The following is a 6790-nucleotide window of genomic DNA, read 5'->3' on the forward strand; positions in this document are numbered from 1 at the left end:
TCACACTCATTTGCCCATGATATAAAGGAAAACACATGCCATTTGCCCACCAACATTTTCAGATCAAAAACTTTTTCCTGTTAACCACATTCCTATCTCTTTCCAAGTCACTGTAGCTGAAGAGGTCTGCTAGGCTTTCACACCTAGCTTTGTACCCTGGCAGTTTACCACACCTGGCAGCGTGGATGATATTTTAGTTGGTAGAGGGGCTCCAAAAGAGTGTTTAAAAATATTTTCAAGAGAAGACTGTTGATTAAATTCTTGATCATGACTCTTTTGGCTGATGTCAAACACGTGGCATAAAAGTTAGGCTAGGATGTAACATTAAATTTCTAATGACTTGGACAACATAATGCTTGGGGTAAAGATCAGTATGAATTCTAACTAATGCACTGCTGTGCCTCACTGTGCAGCAGGCATAACTCTCATAAAATTTAATTTGTAACATTTTATGCTCTGCTTCTTCCAGTTTTTTCCCTCCTTTTCCCACAATTAGTAAAGTTTTTTTGAAAGGAATACATGATGTTCTTATGCATTAAAAATGCCTACCATCTATCTGGGTAAGCTGATGTGCTGTGGCATTTTAGAGCAGTCCGTAAAAAACAAGGGACAAATAAGGTCAACAGAAAACATCATACATTATGAAAAATTAATAATTATTGCTTTAGTCTCTTGTCTATCTATTATTATGACCCAATGAATTCATAACATTTCACATTTAGAACTTTTGTAAAGAGAATCTGTGTACATGGTTTGATCCTGTTCCAGGTTTTGATGATAATTCTTACAAAGTAGCTGCAGATCACTGGGAAGTGATCATTAGAATAATGGATCTAGCTGGTTTATTTGGGGTGACTAACGAAAACGAGTAAATAAAAGGCTTTACTGAAGTGCAGTACTAGCTTTCCAGCCTGCTCAAGAGCCTGTTTTCATTATAAAATTTCCCATGAAATGGAACTCATGCTGTTTGGCTATGTTTAAATATTTCTAAGAGCACATAGTTGTTCCAGGACCATGTCTTGGCCTTTTCTGTGAACTGTCAGAATGAATGACTTTTATGTGGCTCCAGTGACCCAAGGGAGAAGCTGAGGAATTAGAGACACTGGGCATGCATGAGACTGACTGTCACGACCTCTTCTACAGCTTTTGTCACCACTGTGAGCTTCTGCCGTGCACTTGCAGAGGTGCTGCAAGTTTTCAGAGCAACAAGAAGAAAGAAGATGCCTTACCTGAGATGAATGCAGCAGAATTGGGCTCAGGTGCCAGCAAGTGGGGCAGGTAAGGACTAACACCAGGACTAATGCCCGAATAAGTGGTGGTGATAACAGTGATGATGATGGTGATGATGATGGCAAAGTACACATGCTTGAATTAATAAAGACAGGATAGGCAGAATGAGGTTGAATGAATGAGGCAGAATGAAGTTGGAGGCCAAAAGCCACCTAACACAATTTCTGCTGCAGGCAGGCAGCTGTAGCAGAGCACTGTATTTGTGACTGCAGGCTGCTTAGATGAAACAGTCCTAATCTTTCTGAGGTCTTGAAAAATTACTTACACTTATTAAATTTATATAAAGTTCCCCACAACGGTCCTCTTCCCCTCGGGCAACAAGGAGTCTCTAAGTTACTTCTCAGAGCTGTGCCAGGAAATACTTTTAAATGCTGGAAAATATGACAGATAATTCTTTAAAACCTTTTCTGCTTATTTAACTCCTAGTTCACCCACCTTAGCTACAGAACAAAGATTTTAATTTAAAAAAATTTCCTCTAGTACACACAGAAAAGATGTTTTAATAATATCTATTAGAATAAATTGATTTAGGGCTTTAGTCAAAAGCTGTTTTTTAAATTTTTTAAATTTTTTTTAATTATTTGTTTTTATTACAATAAAAGTCTCTCTAAACCCCCTCTCTAAACTATCCAACTATCATATGATGAGAGAACTAACATTTATGCAAACTATTTTCTCAGGAAAATAAATAAGTTTTAGTAACATAAGCAACAAAAAACTTCCTCAGGTTCACAGATTAATTTTTTGCTTTACAATTCCCCATGTTTGAGATATTATACTTAGGTTTTTCTGAATATAATGTGTTGCTAGTATATGTACACATAAGTTATAAAATAAGTTTGGAAAGTGCAGGATTCTTGTGTGAAACAGAAGCTTGCTAATCATTAATTAGCACTGCTAAAGTTAGAAAGTGCTAAAGCTCTTGTCAGAATCAGACTCATTGTTGCCAGCTCTTGTGGTTTTAATGCAATAAGTGCCTTTCTTTGAAGGCCTGCCAGAAGTTCAGTGATTACACTAAAATTTCAACTTCCATTAAAAAAATTACAAATTTTAGATGTCTTGTTAAGAAAAGAAGCTTGAAAATGTGAATTATATATAACCTAATATGAGATGAAAACAGCTCATGATCATTAATATGATCTCTTTATTTCTGAATATTAGAGAGGCAAACATTCTCAGCTGGGGAAGGAAAGCTTTTGTTTGGCATGACAGGACTTCAGACTGTTCTTTTTGTGCCAAATTTGATTTCCTGTTGATTGGTGGTTTTGCTGCCACGGTCATTGTCATCTCTTAGTTTTATGTGATGATGCAGAGTGATGTAGAATCCCCAGGCAGTGCAAAGAAGAGCCCCTTTATTGCAAAAACCCAGCCTTTTTAAGCAGTTAGCCAGTTACCAGTTTATATAGTTTTAAGGCACAACAAGCCCAAGCCAACCAGCCACCAAACACCACGGTGTGGAGATGAGGCAGTCACACAGCACATCTCTCACATCCCTCGTGGCTCTCACATCTCTCACGTTTCTCTACCCCTGCTCCAGCTGAGCCACTCTCCCACAGTCCTCTTCTACTTAGCCAAAGTAGCAGGTCTGAGCCATGATTTTACAAAGGTAACAAGGCCCTTATTTTATAAGGCTTTACCTATATGCAACAGTTTTAGCTCACTGTTAACTACAAATATCAGAGAGCAGTCTGTATTTTTCAGGTACAGAACTTGTTTTCACTGGGAACTTACCAGACAGTGTATCAGACTAATACTGTTATCAACAAGTGTAGTTCATAATGTGAATACATGAGATGTACATATCTTCCTTTTCTTTTTCCCACTGCAATCAGTGGAAAAAATAATTTTCTGTATTCATCAGATTAGTTCTTCAATCTATGAAAAGTGTGCAAAAAAAAAAAAAAAAGAAAAGGCTTTAGAGGGGAGAATGTCAGAGAACTTGGGAACACCAATAAGGAAATATAATTTCTTTTTTCCCAATCACTGGTCTCCTTTGCTTCAGAGCCATTGTGAAAATGGAGTCCTCCACAGCATTCTGCATAACAATGTTGTGAAGCCGATTCCTCTACATTTTCTGTGAATTTTATCAATATTCTTATCCCAAGAATCTCGTGCTCATTTCTACTTGTGAGAACAAGGGTGAGCCTTTGTTGACTTAATTTCCTTTGTGTAGCACTTAAAAAATGAGATGTGCCACAAAGCTGTAGTGTTTCTAGAGTGGTCTCTGCTTAAAGTCTGTCCTAACCCCTCTCTACATTCAAATTGACACTGTGAAAATTGAACATGCTCTGTCTGAAGAGGTACTGTCCAACTATTCAAAGCCTCATTCAGCCCTGTAACATGGGCGTGAGTGTCATAATACAGTGCTTGGGAAAGTTAAAGAACTTCCTCTTTTTCTGGTCAGCTACATATAATTTGGATGACCAGACCCATAACTGTCCCTCAAGGTCCTGTTGTATGGCTTATGTTTTCATGTTTAGCAGAAGTCATCTATGTACTATATTCTAGCAGAAACCATCATATGATGCAGGATGTGTGATTTTCAAATGAGTGGATGCTGAAATACTGAGTTGCTATTTCACTCAGAAGCATTTCTGCTTGGAAAGACTAAATAAATTGTTTTTCTTTGAAATCAATTTAGCACCGAAAAGCCTAAAAAGAGATTTCCCTGGATGCTTAAGTGGAACAGGTACGCCATATTAAGTATGATTTAAATATATTTGTCGGTACGTATTGGAATATAGTGCAGCAATATATCAATACAAAAACAATAAAGTAAAAATCCTGAGCAGAGTTATGGTTTTGTATTTTAGTGTAGTGCCGTTGTTTTGTTAGTGATTATTTTTTATTATTGACATAGCTACATGCTCTGCTCATGGGCAGAGAAATTACTATGCAGGCATTAACTGAAGGATTCTTGTTCTCCAAAGACTTTGTCAGCTCTGTGAACTCAGCTTACTCAGTCAGGGAAGTTGAGAGACACCTCTGCCATATTGCTCCAGTGGAAAGGTGATCTCCTCTAGGAATACTGGTGGGAAAATCCTGCTTTGATAAACTATATTTACACTATTTTATATACAATGCTGTTCCTTAGTAGCTGGATCTTATTTCTTTTTACTTCTGAAGACTGCTGAGGAGTGAAGGCAAACACTTAGGTGAGCTGGTCACAGGGAGTGATGGGCAATGACTGTCTGTTCAAGTGTTGGCAGGAATGTGGGAAGTTGGGATTCCTCAGTGGGAGCTCACCAGCAATAATCAGTCTCTGATAGTAGTAGTCTTAAGTTAGTGGTTACTGCAGAGATTTTGAATACTCTTGTTCAAATAGTTATGTTATCACAAGAGAAAACTTTTATGCAGTCCAAAGGCAAGTTATTCAGGTGTTTTGGTAAAGATTTAAATATATGTTTATGTAGGTAGCTTGAATATTTTACCTTTAGATTTTCTGTAACTGAAAAGAATCAGAATTACCCATGACACTGAGATACTCACATTTGTGCTTGATGAGCAGAATGTGTGGGAGGGTAGACTTCAAACATTTTTATTTGCTTTTATTGGCTACAAAATACTGGAAAAGTGTTTTATATTTTAAAAATATTAATTGCCATCCATATTAGATAAAACATTTTTTCATGCAGCATTAGATGATAAAGTTTTTTTCCTTCAGGCTCTGTGATCTTAACAGCTCTTATTTTTTTTTATGTGCCTCAATTAGCCTATCTTCTTAAGCTGATAAAATGTAGAGAAATAAGTGGATAAAAAAATACAAGTTACTGTAGCTGGGAACCTTCTCAGCTACACTACCTGTAGCTGGTTTCACTCAGATTGATAAATCAGAGAGGAGAATGCTTCCCGCTGAACATTTTAAAGGCAGAGAGAAATGCAAATGGGTTTGGTAAAACACAAGAATGAATCTAAATGTGAAATGAAATATAGATAGAAGCGTCTTGCCTCAGACAGTCTTAATATTAATACCAACATCTCTTGGATGAAAAAGACCAATATTTTGTGGTTGTGACATTTTCCACAGGTACAAAACAAGCAGATTTCCTAGGGATATTTCTGAACCTGATGGAGAAAAAAATCTCTTTTGAAAATTATTTTAGATTCAGTCCAGAATGATACATTAAGTTCCAGTACCTGCCTACATTTTGGGTTTTAAAAATAAAGAAGGAACAACTTTTAATGGATTTGAAGGTAGATATACAGCACTCTGATTCTGGAATAACTGTTGAGTAAATTTACTTGGTTTTGTTGCTTATGTAAAAAATCTTCAGAACCAAACATTCTATGCAGATGGAGTCTATGAATTATCACTTTGCCCTAGATAGCAAACACATAATTTCTAATGGAATTGGATAGCATTAATAATATATACATTTTCCACCATCTGGTAAAAAAGTCTTGTGTGAAACTGTTTTTAACAGAAAACAAAGTCTGATTTGTAAAACCTGACTGAACATCAGATGTTCCGGGTGTTTAATCTTAAAATGAACAGTAGATGGCTTCAGAGAACATTCCCCCCAGTGATGGCTCCAGAAAAAGACAGAGGGCACAGCCACAGACCATACTGTAGAATGGCCACAAAGAGTTGGTGTGGAAGTCAGGCTTTTTTTTTTTTTTTTTTTTTTTTTTTTAATACACTGCAGGTAAAAAAAACCAAAAATAAAAATTAGAACTGTTTGACTAAAACGTACTACCAAATTTCCAAATCTAATAACACTTAAAATACAGCTGTACTGGATTACACTGCTAAGTTCTGCTGAGCTTAGTGTCTCCCATGAGAGAGAATCTTGTACAGCAAGGGTAGAAAAGGGGTTTCTGAAAGAGTGAGTGTTTATTGAAGCTTACCTTCATAAGCCTTTTCAGCTCCCATTGATTTGTTGTAGTAATGTACCACGATGTTGTAGTAATATCATCTGATGAACCTTTCTGCAAATCTGCCTTTGATGCTAGTTTCTATTACATTATAGCCATGAACTCATAGTTCAGATACACACTTCACAGTAAAATAATTTGTAATCACTCAGTTTTATGAGAATCATGACATCATAAACTGTGTCATACCTAAGTCATGATGACACAGAACCTGTGACTGCTTCTGATCCTGAAGTTTTGAGCAGTTTTCTTAGTGTTCCTCACTTGTTCAGTGGCTTTGTTCTTTCTTGCCACCTTCTCTGTGTTTTCTCTTTTCCAGTTCTGCTATCTCTTTTTTGAAATAGTGTGTTGAGTAAGTTGCACAATGCCACAGTGGCACATTATGGTTTTCTCCTTTGCTCTTGTTTAAGGCAGAAACTACAAGTGTTGTATTGTCTGCTTCCTTAAAGCAGTTAAAGTGGTTGAACCCTACAGTACAGCAGTAGTAAACTGAATTATGTTAGAGATGATTATACCTTAAATAGAATATTTTTAGGTGTGAAGACATACGTTGCCCCAGATCTCCAATTTAGTATTTGGATGGGCAGGCATCTTTCAGTTTTGTTTCTAATGAAAATGTCTAAAT

General features: G+C 36.6%; 1 long non-coding RNA gene across 1 annotated transcript in view; it reads left to right on the forward strand.

Annotated features, from left to right (window-relative positions):
* Nucleotides 1-1144: 1144 nt before the first annotated feature.
* LOC148224416 (uncharacterized) overlaps nt 1145-6790 on the forward strand; it is a 127079-nt gene continuing 121433 nt past the window's right edge. Inside the window, exon 1 of the long non-coding RNA XR_015802548.1 lies at nt 1145-1278. This is a non-coding gene — a long non-coding RNA (uncharacterized LOC148224416). The remainder of the gene's footprint in view (nt 1279-6790) is intronic.

The sequence above is a fragment of the Sturnus vulgaris genome, chromosome 3 (assembly GCF_052056855.1).
Source record: "Sturnus vulgaris isolate bStuVul1 chromosome 3, bStuVul1.hap1, whole genome shotgun sequence".
In the NCBI taxonomy this organism is placed as follows: domain Eukaryota; kingdom Metazoa; phylum Chordata; class Aves; order Passeriformes; family Sturnidae; genus Sturnus; species Sturnus vulgaris.